Source organism: Anopheles coluzzii, chromosome X (genome assembly GCF_943734685.1).
Source record: "Anopheles coluzzii chromosome X, AcolN3, whole genome shotgun sequence".
Classification (NCBI taxonomy): domain Eukaryota; kingdom Metazoa; phylum Arthropoda; class Insecta; order Diptera; family Culicidae; genus Anopheles; species Anopheles coluzzii.
In genome coordinates, this window is record NC_064669.1 from 23,939,680 (window position 1) to 23,957,314 (window position 17,635).

Genomic DNA, 17,635 nt, shown 5'->3' on the forward strand with positions numbered 1-17,635 from the left:
CGGGCAATGTTGGCCCTCGACGACCGTAGAACGCAATTTGGCTCCTCTGACCCGTTCCTACTCATGTGCCGTGCTTTCAACGCCGTCAGCGACGCTTTTGAGCCGAGGATTTCGCCAACTGAGTTTAATGATCGTGTTTCTGTGTTAAATTTGGTTCCATAGTGCACATTTTTATGTTCTATGTTATTGTAATCCATTGTAAAACACTCATTGTAAAACATTGCTAGAGTGGTTCGAGAGGGCATTATTGTCCATCGATAAACAAATAAACATAAACATAAACATAAACATATGTCCATGTGTACCGGTACTATCAAGGTACTATTTAGTCCTAGCCTCGTCCGTCGCGACAGTTTCTTTGAGGTTAACTGATTTTTAAGGCTGTAGGATGACCGATTGGTAGAAAGCATTTTTTTTCCTTTTGACCTAGGGAGAAACCTTCATTACCACCGGTTACGACAATAAAGCTTATAGCATGTGCAAATTAATCCGGTGAAAACTCCCCCGTACACAAAGAAACTACCAGTCGGATCAGCCGCGAGGGTATTACTACAACTGAAAAAAAAAAAAAATGGCCGAGATAAGGTTTTCTCTGGGTGCCCACTGATCTAAAGGGATGTGTTCCATCCTTGTCAAGGGGAGTGCTAACTTGCTCTCCTTTCAAATGACACCAGAAAGCAACCTTGCGCGCATCTCAGCTACCATGCCATTGTCGTTGTTGACCTTGGACCCAAGATAGATGAATTCTGGGATGACCTCAATAATGCGTTTTTTATATATAGCCCTCCTCTTATCCATCGTTATCAGACGTTCAGTAAATGGCTAATTATGACCGAAAGACTTATGATCAAGCAGTCTAACAATATAAAAAAAATCATTATTTGAGTTGGTTTGGGGAGCGATATCGACAAAAGGGAAATTGCAATTGTTTTTCTTTATCAAAAGCCATTTCAAGTCTTACGCTAAAAGACTTTTTATGAAAAAAAACAGTTCTTGAAACAGCTCAATCCCACAAGGCATAAATCGTTCAGGAATTGTGTAAGAAGTAGTGATGCGCGTTGCGTTCTGAACCTGCCAGGTGCGATCCATTCCAATATGCAAGAATCCGGACCGCGATCCTTATTTTTAACCCAACCAGGTTCAAGCTGAACCTGTGTCTCCCACCGTTCGTTGGGATCCGACCTGAACCGACTGCTATCAACGTTCTTATCGATCCTATGTGAAGCGGCTACTCTCAGTGTTCTCTGCAGTCTGTGCTGGACTGGTTGCTCTCAGTGCTATTTGCGATCCGGCCAAGAACGCTCGACGGAGAGAGTTGCTCTTTGATTTGATGGGCCGATATGCTCCAAACAAAGCATCCAGGATCATTTTGAACCTGTTTCTCTTAGCGTTCCTTTCGATCCGGCTCGGGAACGCTCGATCATCGGCTCTCTTTCATACGATGGGCCGATTTGGTACGTACAAAGGAAGCAGGTGAAATCTGAACCTGTTTCTCTCGGCGTTCTTTTCGGTCCGGTATAGAACGTTGTTCTCTTTTCTTTTGCTGGTTTCTGTATGGATACACACATACATTCTGTCTATGTGATTGATAACAGCGCAAGCCATATTCTCTCAATCAGAGATAACGGTACAACACCATCGCTTTGAAGCCAGAAAAGGATAGAGATTTGTGATGAAGTGAGAAGCCAATCGCCAAAATTTTGAAGAGACAATCCAGTACTAGCAGTAAATGCAATCAATGAATTGCTTCTCTTTTGCCATACGGATGTTATTAGTATTGCTGAGTTATTTTGACTGGATTGTGGTGATTAATGATTTGCTAGGTGTTTGGTGCTAAGCTGTTTCATTGCGCATTCAATAAACACATTTGAATGTTTACTTATGATCTTCTTTGTGCAGCTAAAAACTTAGGGTGCACGACAAGTTTAGCCTTCCGCAATAATGTATTGAACACCGTTTATCGACCCGTGGAATAGCGCTATTCTTATAGCCAATTAAAGTGCACTACTGGACAATTGGAAATTCCGTTAGTGTACCGTACAGTATAATGTCAACCCTACGGAAACAACTTAACACTCTCTGCATTTGTTAAAGACCGATGATTCGATGCTTGTTGCTTCTATTGTGAAATATTAATTCATTAAGTGTAGTGGGCCGGACTGGTGGTACAGTCGTCAACTCTTACGACTTAACAACATGCCCGTCATGGGCACCCCCCCCCCCCCCCACCGAATAGACCGCGTAGGACTGACTATCCTGCTATGATAACAATAAGTAACTGAAAGTCAAGCTCACTTCACTAGTGGGTACATATTTCATCTGAATGTCCTGCCAAGAACCAAACAAGTGTCCTAAAATTATCAGCTCCTGAAAACTCCTGAACACCATTGATATTGAACATATTGATTAGTCGATCGCTCCTTGTTACGATAGTAAAATATGGACGTGTAATACGCTGTGAAACGTCATACTAAAAAAAAATCAGTTTTTCTTATTCAGAAAAAAAGGTCATCGGCCGTATTGCAGAAATATTCAATGATTTTTATACGAATATTTTCGTCTTTGAAACCATGTCGAATTTATAAGCGGGCCAGATTTAATTCTGTGACGCGTCGGACTTTGCCGACCATTGCTCTACGCCAAACATCGATTTGGCGAAGAGCGATCGCGATGAGGATTAAAATATCAGGCTCTAGAATAGCGCTGACGAGTCAACACGGTTGTCCAGCAATTCCGTAACAAACATCCGCTGGATCTTGCAATTGCGATGCTGCAGCGTCTCGAGTTCTAGTACTGGCGTTGTACAGTCTCAACTCGTATAACTTAACAACTTGCCCGACGTGGATGTAATTCCCAAAGGATAACCATTCCCTCATTCTTAGGAATTGACTAACTGATGCATCCAAATTCACTGTTACAATGAATATTGTTTTCGACATAGGTAAAAACATTGTTGAAAACGGAAAATGTGTACTGCTTTTGATAGTAAAATATTAATGAGACAACATAATATTTAGGGCCCTGGGGGGGGGGGGGGGGGGGGGGGGGGGAATTTGGGTTTATTGGATTGACTACACCAAATGGAAAGAGCCCCTCAATCGGCAGGGTCTTCAAATTGCCGAGGCAATGGAGATTGTTCTTCGCATTATGGCTGTTTATGGCTGTATGTAGATGCACCTGTAACGGGTTACATTTACATTTTTGTCAGGGTAAGTAGTATGCTTGTGGCTGTGTCACGGGTTTTCGGTGGTTTACGGGTTAACGCAACGTTCTGTGCATTTGATTTTCGCAGCAAGTGTCTCTGTGTATTTTCGGTGTCTCGTGCACCGGCCATCCACACCAGCAAAAAAAAACAGTTTCTCGCTCTTCCCAATGCTTTGGGCCAACTATGGTGAAATTGTATTAATTTGAGCTGTGGGCGCGTGTCGCAGCGTTCCTCGCTTGCGATTTTGGTAAAAGTATTGGTAGATTTCTTAGAACATTGAATGTACTGTAACCGGGGCCCCGGTTTTCTGCAGCTCGGTGCACTCGACAAAATACAGTGAGTGAAGCGATGAGTCAAATGAATTATTATAAAAAAAAGTGTGCACAGACTAGATCCATCCATCCGCTGACCGTCCCGGACCATGTGGGCGCTTTCAAGGCATCAAAAACATCGACGAGACTTGGCAGACGGTTTCGGTGCTTCGCTCACCCCCCGGAGGAGCCGATTAGAAGCCGGTTGTCAATGAGATGGTAGGCGTCACTACGAGGCAGTTTCATATGCGCACGTGGTGAGCCATCACGCTGCCCCCAGACATTAATTAAAGCCAGCGTTGAATCTTTTTCCAAGGCAATTTGAAGTGTCTTGGGGATATCTGCCTCCATAGCCAACACGTCAATGTTTGGTATGATGATTTCCCCCATATCTGTTACGACACGGGTAGTGTCGCTCACGCCGACAGCCTCTTGTATTTTGCCCAAGAAGACATCGGCACCTTGTTTCAGCTGGAGACGTAAGTGATCGTTCGTCGTACGATTTTCGTGACGAATATGGCTATTCTCATACACCAGGTTCAGATTCAACCAAACTTTGTAGTACAGGATAAAATATGTCACTCCAGCTGCCGGCTCCACGAAAATTTTATCCGGATGATTTCGAGCTGGATGATTCTGCTCCTTGTTGAGCTGCTTGCGTCTCAGCTGCCACTGATTATTTTGCTGTAGCGGCTGATGAGCATCAACCGATAGTTATTCACCCACGGTCGAGGATGTCTGCTATTGCTGTTGCTGCTAATGTTGCTGCAGCCGCCAGAATTTCTGGCTAGCGACCCGACCCTCGTTGAACCACCTCAATTAAGAGATCCTCAACTATCCCCGCCGACGTTTATGCTCCTGCGTTCACTTCGTTGTCTTCTACCAGGTGGTGCTGCTTTTTTGTTGCGACGATGGCTGTGATGGTTGGTGTTGTAGTTGCTGTTCCTGCTGCTTTCGCGTTTGCCGTTCTTGATATGCATTGGGCTGGTCACGCTGCAGCTGCATCATCTTGGCAATCAGTTCTCGATCTTTTTGTGCTTCCTCCTGCATTTCTTTTGCTTTTTTGACAAACTATTCCAGCGTATTCCGATGTAACTCCGGTCATTTAGTAGAATGTCGCGTCTCATTTAACGAAAAATTACACTTTCAAGGCACCTTCACATACTTTTTACACTGTTTATCCGTAATATCTCAGAAACGTAATCCAGCAAACACTTCGGTTTAACACTTTGATTGTCGGCCTGATGTTACAGTTTTTCGAGTGACCACGTAGCGCATGGCAAGAGAGCGAAGAGATCGACAATTTCTCGTGCAATTATTAACACTCTCTTGTTTCATTGTAAAAAGTGTCGTAGCACATGTCGTTCTTGCTCTTTCTCTCCTCCATCATTCGTTCTCAAGAGAATAACTGAACGTCACACACAAAGCTGAGCGGTAAGCAGCCCCGTCGTACGAATTCATATAACGCGGCACTTGAAGTCCCGTCTTAAATACCCGTCGAATTTCCCGACGACACATATCGTCACATCAACACACCGTCGATGAGAGAATGGTGATATAAAAAATAAATCTATTGGAAAGGATGTCTAGAAGAGGAGTGTAAAGAATTCAGTTCGTTAATAAAGAAGGGAAGGGGGGGGATGGGAACGTATGCGTGAGTCGTTGCGTGGGTGTATACGCGAAGCTTCTTTATTTCGTGAGTTTCTGACCCAGTAGTTATCAACCTTTTTGCAGCTTTTCTTTCTAGCTTGTTTGCAGCATGTACAGTGCATGTGATATTTCGCGCATGGCCATAATAATTGCATGTATTGCATGTGTTTCTTTTTAAATGCGACGAAGAAATTTTTTTATAACCACAACCAAACCTCCCATACTGACCGATTTGTTTTGAACATGTATCAAAAACATGAAAATAAGAGGTGCGGCTGTAGAAAATAACACAGTTTATCTATGCATATATGAGGACAAATGATTACATATTTACATATTATTTCCCTGTTTTACAGATCAATGCATTAGAAAGTGAATATGCACATTCGCATTACTTAACAAGACTGCGTCGTTACGAAATTGCAGTCTCGCTTATGTTAAACGAAAGACAAGTTAAAGTATGGTTCCAGAATCGTCGGATGAAAATGAAACGTCTGAATTCATCATAAAAAAATCAAATGAATTTCAAGCTTAAATTAACTATTACAGAATTATTGCCACGATTTAGAACTTACCTAAACAATTTTACGACCCCTAAATGGGAACTTATTGCCTAAAAAATTCAGGTTAAAACTATTCCTTAACGATTCCGTTTAGTAGAAAATAAACAAAAGGAGCATAAAAATAGCAAAACAGAAGACATGTGTAAAATGAACGAGAATCGCACCATTCAGTTCGGTAAAGTAAACGAGCGAATGAGATGCATAAAAAAATAACGACCAGGACTTTTGGAAGCTTATTAGAGCAAATAAAAACTACATCAAACGCGTTCGAACGTGTCGTGTTAGTGTATAAGTGTTCGACGCCTCACAGGCAAACTGATAATGAATACCTGCTAAAATGTATAGCCAACAAATGCCCAATTATTCGTATATACCAGTTATCGACAAAGTCCGGCTCGCATGCGGCTCTTTGGTATGGAGATGGCAGCTCAAAACAGTTAATCGGGGCGAGTACCGGCTTCGATCGACGAAATCCGTTCGACGCTCATGAGAGAATGAGAATCATGAGATACAACTGTCAAGCATTTAAAGACGTTTATATCTACGATTTAAGGATAGTTATGTTTTGAATTTTTTTTGCCGTCGGTATTGGATTTCATTCGATACATCATTATTGAATGATTTGTTATCAATTATAAGGCAACTCACTTTCTTGAAATATATATATATATATATATATATATATATATATATATATATATATATATATATATATATATATATATATATATATATATATATATATATATATATATATATATATATATATATATATATATATATATATATATATATATATGTATATGTATATTTATATATATATATATATATATATATATATATATATATATATATATATATATATATATATATATATATATATATATATATATATATATATATACATATACATATACATATATATATATATATATATATATATATATATATATATATATATATATATATATTTGTTGATATTTGTTGATTTGATATATATTGATATTTGTATGTATATTTTTATTTCGATACATTTTTTGTTTTTTATATACATTTTCAAAACTTATGAAAATTTATTTCATTGGAAATTGATCACAAAACATTTTCAAAATGTTACAGACCTCTAAGTTCAATTCACTTCAATCATTTAAAGCAAAATTTAAAGCAAAACGTTACATTGAAAACAACATTCGTTCCAAATCCGCGGCGCAAAACGTCGCGGATTTCTCCCCATACAAACGGGAACGTTCGACCCCGGCAAGTAGAACTCATTCTTTCACGCGCTTCTTACGGTCTCTCAATGGTACGTTATTTTAAAATTGAGCGCCAATTGAGCGCCTTCTGACAACCGCGGTGAACGGATCTCGTCGTTCGAAGCCTATAGTCGCCCCGAATATATTTCAAAGAAATTTCGCACATTTTTTCTCTTGGTCAAACAATTTGGCTCCTCACGTGAAACTCTACGAATTATTTTTACAATTTGACTCTTCTAGTCGCAAAGTTTGCCAACCGCTGGTCTATACAATACCTATACAATTTTAAAGTCCCCAATCGGCCACGCTCTGATTGACGGAAGGCACTTGTTGACACGATATCGACCACGTGTGGATTAGTCATACAAATAGCAAATCAAAACAGCAAACTGTCAAGGACAGCCCGAATAATTTTCAAAGGTAACCCCAGATGGTGCTGTCGAGAGAGAGAGAGATAAGGATAGAAAGATACGCCAAGATATGTGACAAGCAGCTGATCATAAATAGGGCAAATTAGGTAATAGTTTGGCTAAGTTCTCTAAGCGGGGTAAGGCAAGGTCAGGGCTGATCAGTTGATGAATCATAGGCGCTATCGAAAATCGCGGCAGGAGCAAAAGTTTAGCAAGAAAGGACAGATTAATTTTTAAACTGAACGGCGATAAATAAATACGCGAGCGACAGTTATAGAAAAGTTTGTACAGTATCGGACAGAATGATAGGACCCTAGTTTTTTCAACGCAGCATGCACCCGTTGGGACAGGTTTATGTGTGGTTTGTGTGTTTGTGTTTGCGTGTGTGTGCATATGTGTGTATGTGTGTGTGTACATGTGTGTGTGTGTGCATGTGTGTATGTGTGTGTATGTATGTTTGAATGTGTATTGGTGTGTGTGTTTCTTTCACAAGTAGGTCGTTTCGGATAGTTTTGTTAGTAGTTTTTTTGTGTTTTGGGTTAGGTTTTTGATGTAATAAGCAGGACCACTGCCCTCGCGATCAGTGTTTTTTCGATCTATTAACAATTTTACGGTCTTCTTTCGCCGTGATCTTCTGAAGACGTCCGGTTGACTTGCGCGTTTCGGTTGTCCAAGCGCGTTTCGGTTGTCTAAGCACGTTTCGGTTGTCCGAAGCGCGTTTGCCACAAAAGTGCGCGATCGTTCCATTACGAACTCGATCGTTTTGCGCTTAATGCCAGCAGCCGCCATCCGCTTTATCATATGGCGCTGAGAATCGGTACAACGTTTACCTCGACCCATTGTTACTAACATTGCTCGCTTAGACCGTCAAGAACGCGCTGGTTAAAAACATGGACACGGCTGATCCCGTGCTCTGCCTGCGTTTTACTTCTATACGCGATGAATTACATCGTTGTCGAGCAGCGAAAACATCGCATGGATAAAAACTATCAACGAGTAAGCGAGTAAGCGTCTTCCCTTCAAAATCGAGAACATAATACGGCCGCGCTCATGAAACAAAACGCCCATTGAAAAGAACACCTGCGCGCCAGCTCAATGCACGCACAAAAGTTTCCCATGCGCACACAACGTGCAACGCAAAGATGCACGAAGGCCTTTCAATGGCGTGCACTGGAGAAACACTTGTGAGGGAATGCCGAGTTCATTGCTATTGTGAGCGTGTCCATTTTGCATCGCTGCGCATGCACATTCATCAATCAGCACACCTGCGTTGTCGTCCGAGGAACAAGAGCTACTGTCGATGCAAACTTTAGCTTTTATCCAAGTGTAAACGCACGATGTTTCACGTGATAACACACATTATCAGAATAATTTCAACGCAATATGAAACCATGTCAAGCTACGTTTCTTCAGACAGAAACCCGAAAACTTGCAAATACACATGAAAAAGCATACTCTCTTTCTACTACTACACACACACACACACACACACACACACACACACACACACACACACACACACACACACACACACACACACACACACACACACACACACACACACACACACACACACACACACACACACACACACACACACACACACACACACACACACACACACACACACACACACACACACACACACACACACACACACACACACACACACATGCACACACACACACACACACACACACACACACACACACACACACACACACACACACACACACACACACACACACACACACACCCAAACACAAGTAACGTGGCAAAACAAGTGCACGGTGCGTTGAAAAAACCAGGGTCCTATCTTAATGTCCGATACTGTACCTGTGTTTAGGATTTAAATGCGCCAAAATATAGGCAATTTGTTGTATACGCGAAGTAAGCCGTAAAACCAAGAGCAGCGCCATCTCGAGGCAATAACCCAACTATTCCACACTTCACAGTAGCGCCATCTACATAGTTAATTATGCAAACTATGGGGTCAAAGGGTGGTGTATTGGCTAATAACTAGGAAACATTTGTATGTTAACGGAAAGAGGGGAAATTAAGCCAGCGTACAAACCCCCAAAAGTAAACATCGCTAACGGAACACAGCACTGTGTAATAAGTACCCGAAGAAATACATGCAGAATTCAGTTACCAGCACAGATTGCGGAGTCAGAATTTATTGTTCTACATCTTCAAATCACCCAGCTGGCAAATCTTGTACAGAGTCCTTGGCGGGTAGCTCTTACTTGACACTTGTCAGCGCTCTCAGGTGTATTTGGTATCGTGCTGATTTTTGCTCCCTATGAAACTCGAATCGCGAGTTTAAGGTTATCTAGTGTAGGGCGCCGGTCTCATAGTACAGTCGTCAACTCGTACGACTTAACAACATGCCCGTCATGGGTTCAATCCCTAAATAGACCGCGCCGCCATATGTAGGACTGACTATCCTGCTATGGGGGGGAATCAATTAGTCATTGAAAGCCAAGCCCACAAGTGAGTACAGGCAGGCCTTGACCGACATCGGTTGTTGAGCCAAAGAAGAAGAAGAAGTGTAGGGCGCAATCCTACACATTTTGGTCCGGTAAAGTAAGAGTGAACCAGTGAATTGAGGTGCTTTGTATTGGACAACGGCACACGGCGTGGCCCAGCGAGGAAGACATCCACTGGCGGCCATCTCATCCCTATAAACTGCGTTGTATTGGACAACGGCACAAAGCTTGGCCCAACGAGGAAGATATCCACTGTCGGCCAATTCATCCCTGAGAGTGCGTTGTATTGGACAACGGCACACGGCGTGGCCAGCGACGGAAACTTCCACTGGACGCCAACTCATCCCAATAAGGTGCGTTGTATTGGACAACGGCACACGGCGTGGCCAGCGACGGAAACTTCCACTGGACTCCAACTCATCCCTTTGAGGTGCGTTGTATTGGACAAAGGCACACGGCGTGGCCCAGCGAGGAAGACATCCACTGGCGGCCATCTCATCCCTATAAACTGCGTTGTATTGGACAACGGCACACGGCGTGGCCCAGCGAGGAAGACATCCACTGGCGGCCATCTCATCCCTATAAACTGCGTTGTATTGGACAACGGCGTGGCCCAGCGAGGAAGACATCCACTGGCGGCCATCTCATCCCTATAAACTGCGTTGTATTGGACAACGGCATACGGCGTGGCCCAACAAGGAAGACATCCATTGTCGGCCAATTCATCCCTGAGAGTGCGTTGTATTGGACAACGGCACAAACCTTGGCCCAACGAGGAAGACATCCACTGTGGGCCAATTCATCCCTGAGAGTGCGTTGTACTGGACAATGGCACAAACCTTGGCCGAACGAGGAAGACATCCACAAACGAGCAACTCCTATCGTCAATTTTGCGGTGTATTAGACATCGCCTTGTGTGTTCATCACGACATCAGTAGGAAAAGCATCTACAAGTCATCATGCCGACAACTAGATCCACATCGCAGCGTATAGAAGACCCTGCATCACAAGAAGAAGCACAAGCTGCACCACCAGCGGCACCACAAGCTGCACCACTAGCTGCACCAACTGCACCACAAGCTGCATCACTAGCTTCACAACAATCTGCATCCCAAGCTGTCGTCGCTGAACAAATGTACCACTATGGGGACGATGAATCTTCGGCCACACAAAGATTGATGGTACCAGCGATTTAATCATCACCCACATCTTGGCGTCGTGTTTCGATCCAGAAACAAGGAAGCTGTGGGAACGTACTATGATCCGAGGGCAGTTTCCCGAATTGAAGAGTACGTTCGAATTTTTGTGCAGGCAATGTGATGTACTAGACCAGTGTGCTCCAGACAAAGGCAAGGTGGCAGGTGCTAAAGCTTACACATCATCGGTACAAGTCTGTAAGCTTTGTCGTGGCGAACAACACACCATTGCACAGTGTCCAGATTTCCTGGCACTTTCCGTACGTGAGAAACAAGCGAAGGCACAAACTCTTCATCTATGTTACAATTGCCTTGGTTCCGGACATTCATCATTGAGGTGTGAATCTAAAAGGAAATGTCGCCATTGCAACAGACGTCATCACACGTGTGATATCTCAGCGGATTTTCCTAACGCAATGTACTGAACACGAAAATCCTGTACGCACAACTTTTATTGGTTGCGACTTAACTCCTTCGCGATTTTCATCAGACTGACCCACTCCACTCGGTCACAAAATAAATTTCATAATTCCTCTCTTCTCTCACTCTCTCTTTATCTCTTCATTCCCTCTCTGTTCCCCCTTAACGTGGTCCGGCAAACAGCAGCAACTCGCTTGCCTCGCTTCTCTGGTCCGTCCGACCACACAAGCCGCCCGCTTGCATTCTACGGTGGGTTTCGCGGAATTCTGGCCGGTGTCGATGAGATCGAACAACAATTGCGGGTGCCGCCGTTCCAGACAATTGTCGCCAAACCAGATGCCACTCGAACAGCCTTCCGCTCGCTCCTCACCCCGCACCTCTCTCTCCTTCCTCAGCCCACCCTTCTTGCCCGTTCCTTAGACCGCGCACCTCGCTCGTTCCATCGAAATGGAACATCCTCCCGGCCAGGTTGATGCTACGGATCTATAACTGGAAGAAGAGCCAATTTATGAACAGGACGTTTAAACTCACCACTCCTTGTCTTCACATCCGCTACCCGGATCAATCCGTCCTCGCCCGGGTACACCCTTGTAATGCGTCCCAGCTTCCACAATTGCGGGGGCGTGTTATCCTCCTTTATTAGAACCAATGCTCCCTCCTTTACGTTGTCCTTAATTTGGTCCACTTGTATCTAGTTTGCAGTTCGCACAAATACTCCCTTTGCCATCTATTCCAGAATTGTTGCCGTAGTTGTTGGATTCTCTGCCATTTATTCAAGCGACCTTCAGGCATATCTAAATATGATGGTTCTGCAACTCCAATCAAGGGACGATCAATTGTAAAGTGAGCTGGAGTAAGGCATTCCAAATCGTTAGGATCATTTGAGTGAGCATACAATGGCCTTGAGTTTAAGATGGCTTCAATTTGGCATAGAAGCGTGCTAAAATCAGTTATTGTTAGAGATGCAGATTTATATATCTTCTTCAGTACACTCTTAACACTCTTGACCCCTGCCTCCCAGATTCCTCCAAAGTGAGGGGCACCAGGTGGTATCGTTTTCCATACGATCTCCTTTTCTTGGCAAAACTGGAAAATGCCTTGGCCTGTCGCCTCCTTCCTAAACATCTCATACAGCTCTCGTAGTTCATTTTTTGCTCCGACAAAATTTGTTGCATTATCACTGAAGATTTCTTCAGGTATTCCTCTTCTTGATACAAATCGTCTCAAAGCTGAGAGAAAGGTACCAGTTGATAAGTCCTCCACTGCTTCCAAATGGATCGCCTTTGTCACCATACACACGAATACACATATGTATCCCTTTATTGCCGTAACACGACGTATACCGGATTTCAGCATAATTGGCCCAGCAAAGTCAAGCCCAACTCGTTGAAAAGTAGGAGCAGCTGTTACACGGTAGCTAGGAAGATCACCCATCTGTTGTTCCAAAGTAGTTGGCTTGCTTCGGAAACAAGAAATGCATTTATGCAGAACCATTCGAACCGTTGATCGCGCATTGACAACCCAAAATTGCTGACGAAGAATCGCAATCACTCCAGATGGCCCGACGTGCAAATTTTCACGATGAATTGTTGCAATTAAACGATGGGTAATCACATTTCGATTTGGAAGAAGAAGTTGATGCTTGTTTCCAAAAGCCAGATTTGCATTTCTTATACGACCTCCTACCCGCAGTAAATCATCATCCAAAAAAAGGTTAAGGTCTTGATAACGTTGCAACGGTTTGCTATTTTTTACGGCCGAAACTACTTCCGGTAGATCCTGATGCTGAATTGCTCTAATTATCCAACGCATCGACTCTCGCAATTCGGGAATAGTAGGGTTTGGATCATTAATGCGTTCGCCCTTGCGACACTTTGTGTTTTGTTTGAACCGCACGATGTAAGCAAGTATTCTTTGTGTCTTTCTAAAGGATTCATATTTCTCCAAAATTGGAAGAACTTTCAGCGGTACGATAACATTGCAGATAACCTCGTTGCGCAATTCCGGAATTTCATCATCATTTAGTTCATCGATGCAAACATTTGGTATCTCACAAGTACGTAGAAACTCCGGACCATTCCACCACATCTCATTTGAAACCAGTAGCGACGCCGATTGACTCCTTGATATAACATCCGCAGGGTTTTGATGTGTCCGAACATAACGCCAAATGAATGCTCGGTTCTCGTTGATCTCGGCTACACGATTTCGTACAAAAACATTCAGACGCTCCATCGGCCTTTTCAACCATGCCAGAACTATTTGGCTATCCGACCACAAGTTAATCGTTTCGAAATTAAAATCCTTTAATGCTTCCAGTACCTTTTTCACAAAACGACAAAGCAATAACGCTGCAAGCAGTTCCATTCTAGGAATTGTCACGTTCGATAAAGGGGCAACCCGAGATTTGCTGATCACTAATCTCAATTGCGCTTCACCATTCCTCTCTATTGATCTTATATAGACGCAGGCTCCATATGCCTTCAAAGAAGCATCCGCAAATCCATGGATCTCTAAGGAAACTGCATTTGTACTCACTACATGTCGAGGAATTCGAACTTGATTTTCTGTTGGCAATGCTTCCAAAAAATTATCCCATTCTTCTATCAACGGCTCAGAAATTTGATCATCCCAGTCCAACTTTGCTAACCATAGCTTTTGCATCAAAATCTTTGCCAACACAACCACTGGAGAAATAAGCCCCAATGGGTCAAATATTTTTGCAATGGCAGACAGAACCTCTCGTTTGGTAGGTGTTCTGCCCTTAGACGGTACCTTTGTCAAAAATATAAATTCATCATTCATCGGATTCCACATCAAACCTAACGTTTTGATGATTTCGTTAGCTTCACAATCGCCGATTTTTGTTACAGCATCCCGATCTTCAAATGGTATCGATTCCAAAAGCCTTTCATCATTCGCTGACCATTTATGAAGTGTCATACCCGCCTTTCTAAACACCTCAATGAGTTGCACTTGTGCAGCATGGACAGTCTCGATATCATTTGCCCCAAACAATCCATCGTCGACATAAAAATTCTCTTCAATAATGCGACTGGCTAAGGGAAAACCTTCTCGTTCATCTCTCGCTAGCTGCAACAACGTTCGCGTTGCTAGAAAAGGTGCTGCTGCTGTTCCGTAGGTCACCGTGGTAAGCTCAAGCACACGCAGGTGTTCATTCGGTGAAGCTCTCCAGAATACTCGTTGTAGCGGGCTGTCGCAGGGATCCACCTTTATCTGTCGAAACATTTTAGATATATCGGCACTTACCACATATCGAGACATTCTAAAACGCAGCTTGATGGAAAGTAAGTCGTGTTGTACCTTAGGGCCGGTCATCATAACGTCGTTCAAAGACAAGCCGTTTACTTTCGCCGAAGCATCGAACACCACACGGCACTTGGTAGTGTTCTTGGCCGGGTTCAATACAGCATGATGCGGCAGATACCACCTTTTCACGGAACCATCGTCCTCACTTTCATCAACCACTCTACAATGCCCTAACTCCTCATATTCACTCATAAATGCTTGATATTGTTCACGTAAGGATGGATTTTTCAACAGTTTTGTTTCCAACAAATAAAACCTACGCAGCGCTAAACTTCGCGAACAACACAATTGGCTTATCGATTCCCTTAAAGGCAACTGCACAACGTACCTGCCACTGGAATCACGATAATGTGTCTTCACAAAATGTTCTTCACATATCTCGTCTTCCACCTTCACGGAACGCTCACTTGTCACATCTTCAACTTCCCAAAACCTTTGCACTATTGTTTCCAAATTTTCTTTTGTCACCACATTTGTGTACACCTCACGCTCTTTGTGTATTTCCGCAACACGTCCACCTATCACCCATCCGAAATGAGTGTCCGTCATCATGGGAAGTGTTTTTGCCAATTTCACTGAACCAGATACCATTATTTCCGAAAGACAATCCATTCCCAATAAAATGTCCACACAACTTGGATTGTTGAAATATGGATCGGCCAACATCGATTTATCCGGCAAATTCCACTTCGACGTATCGAAATACACAGAGAGTATTCTACCTGTTATTTCACGATACACAAAACATGTCACGTCCATAGCAAAATCAATACACCGAGATTTCACTGTAAAAGTACACTTTTTCTTCACCGAAGATTCAACGTTGCCAATCCCCTTAACCGGTACGTTCAGGTTTACCAAATTTACGCCTAATTTCGTTGCAAGCGCTTCAGTCACACAACTGATTTGCGATCCACTGTCCAACATCGCACGACACAACAACACCTCTTTGTTCGGTAATTCCGCGTAAAGCAAGACGGTTTGCAAGAGAACAATACTTCCCGCCGCATCGGTATTGTTCACATGCTGGCTCGCGCTTACTTGTTCGGGTTCCCTTGAAACCGGTTCCGAACCGTTGTCCCAATGCAATACCGTGTTGTGTGGTCCGTGGCACCTATTACATTTCAAATGCGATTTGCAACGATTTCGCCAATGTCCCGGTTTTAGACAAATTAAGCAAAGACGCTTCGATCTAATAAAACTTTCCCGATCCTTTCCATGCAGTCGCATCAGCTCAGAGCACTTGAACGTTTCATGGACACCCTTACACAATTCACACATAACTACACTGCACACAGTTGTAGCTGCATTCGATCTCATAGGCGTAACACCACTTGAGCTGGGCCCTTTCGAAACAAAACGTCCCCTTTGCCCCGCTGCAACATTTCCTTGGCACCTTTCTAGAACCGACACTCTTTGGGAACTCTTAGGAAGCACAAGGTTTTTTCATAACACGGAAGTTCGTTTCTAGGGACACTCGCTTCCCATAGTTTCTTTGTTTCAATATCTAACGCATTCGCTATCAAATGTATCACCATCGCACACGACAAACCGGTAAAGTTTTCACCTAAATACTTTAGATTTTCCACGTGACTTTCAACCGATTCAACCAAACCGCGCAAACCTACATAACTTTCCTCATTCACTTTTTTCAAATTCAAAAGTCCACTAATATGTAAGTCTACCATACACCGTTTGTTATCATAACGTTCGGATAACAGTTGCCACGCACGTTCATAATTACCGTCGTTTATCGTTTTCTCATCTATTACCTTGGCAGCCTCACCACTCAAGGCCTTTTCAAGATGATACAACTTGATACGCGATTCTTCACTACTTTTGTCAACAATATCTTTGAATATTGTTTTAAACCGCGCCCACTCCTCATACTTGCCACTAAACGAAGGTATTGGCCGAGGAAGCGGAGCATTCACAATCACTGACGAAACGCTAGGAGCAGGTATCAATGCCTTTGGTGAAATGGACTGTGCCGCAAGGGCTTCAGATGCACTTTCTATTTCCATCATCACCTCCTCATGCAATTTCACTGTCTCCTTAAACTTGGCGTCATGCACTTCACTTTCGTCATGTTTTATGATCTCACCATAATGTTTGTTGTGTTCTTCTAAAGCACTATCTGCCTTCTTCCCGAACACTTTGCACTGTACCGCGGTCAGCGCCTTTCCCTCTTCCTTCGCCTGCACAATGTTGTCCCTTATGCAAATCAATTCGCCATACGCAAGGTCACGCATGTGTACATGCGGCCTTACAGCAACAATTACATCCACCCAACCGAGTTGTGGCGCTGGCTTTACGGTTGGAGTGCGAGACGTCCGAGGCGTTCGAGTCATGATGACGCGATTTTTACCGATATCCAGAGCACAAAGGGTCAATATCCGAAGTTCGAAGGACCAATGTGATATCTCAGCGGATTTCCCTAACGCAATGTACTGAACACGGAAATCCTGTACGCACAACTTTTATTGGTTGCGACTTGACTCCTTCGCGATTTTCATCAGACTGACCCACTCCACTCGGTCACAAAATAAATTTCATAATTCCTCTCTTCTCTCACTCTCTCCTTATCTCTTCATTCCCTCTCTGTTCCCCCTTAACGTGGTCCGGCAAACAGCAGCAACTCGTTTGCCTCGCTTCTCTGGTCCGTCCGACCACACAAGCCGCCCGCTTGCATTCTACGGTGGGTTTCGCGGAATTCTGGCCGGTGTCGATGAGATCGAACAACAATTGCGGGTGCCGCCGTTCCAGACAATTGTCGCCAAACCAGATGCCACTCGAACAGCCTTCCGC

General features: G+C 43.5%; 1 non-coding gene across 1 annotated transcript; it reads right to left on the minus strand.

The window, feature by feature from the left end:
* Positions 1–558: 558 nt before the first annotated feature.
* On the minus strand, positions 559–671 carry LOC120960970 (U6atac minor spliceosomal RNA). Its single transcript, XR_005752674.2, has one exon. It is a non-coding gene; the product is annotated as a U6atac minor spliceosomal RNA (small nuclear RNA).
* Between the last annotated feature and the right edge of the window lie 16,964 nt (positions 672–17,635).